The sequence below is a fragment of the Morone saxatilis genome, unplaced genomic scaffold, assembly GCF_004916995.1.
Source record: "Morone saxatilis isolate NCDOM2014 unplaced genomic scaffold, NCSU_SB_2.0 Contig23, whole genome shotgun sequence".
Classification (NCBI taxonomy): Eukaryota; Metazoa; Chordata; class Actinopteri; family Moronidae; genus Morone; species Morone saxatilis.
In genome coordinates this window covers 1,651,085-1,651,984 of record NW_023339796.1, presented here as the reverse complement: position 1 = coordinate 1,651,984, position 900 = coordinate 1,651,085, and positions in this window count along the sequence as shown.

Sequence of the window (900 nt, the reverse complement as noted above, 5' to 3'; positions counted from 1 at the left end):
CTGAACGTGTTGCTTTCAGGTGTCAAGTCCTTCTGATGTTGATAGTTTACAACCCAGGATCATCTGGCTGTGAGGTGATGGTGTTAAACACAAAACCAACAAAAAAGACTCATTCTCAAGTTTAATTTTCATGAAAATCAACAAAACAATAAATGAAATAACCAGTTCACAGTCCACAACTTCACAATATCTGTTGTCTTATGTCTTGACAAAAAAAAAATAATTCTACTGTTTTTTAGTCTTTTAGGTCTGTGTAATAATTATCTTTATTGACTGAGTGCACAAATAAATGTTGGTTGTAAAAAGCAACAAGTGATAGAAAACACAAAGCTCATTTCTTTGTTAAATGACAATTTTTTTAAATAATTGTATGTACAGATTCACTTCATCCACACAATCAGTTTGTTGGAGCAGAATCTCAGCTATGTACAAGGAAATAATCATCATAATAACTGATTATGATCACAATCCTGCCATAGTGAAAACATGTAAATATCATTAGAGATTTCTTTACAAATGTATAAAGCGTTGAGAACAAAATGTTTACAAGTAATCTATATGTATATAATCTATAAAGTAATATTGGGCTTTTCTCTCTGGAAGACCTTTGCAGTGGAAGAGAAACAGCAAAAAGCATTTGGAGCACAAGAGAAGTTTATATTTTCAAGCAGAAGAAATGTGAGTTCAGGTAAACTAAAATCATTCATGAGCAGTGATAGCCTCCATGGCTAAACAGACACAGGAAGGAGCGCCAAACACTTACAGAACAACAAATTACTGTCCATAAGAATCAAAATGCAGAATTTAACCCAGTGTCCCTTAAATAATTTTTGTCTATTTGAATTAATAGAACTCAGCAGTGTCTCCAACACAATTAAACCAAAGTCCAGCATAGAGAGG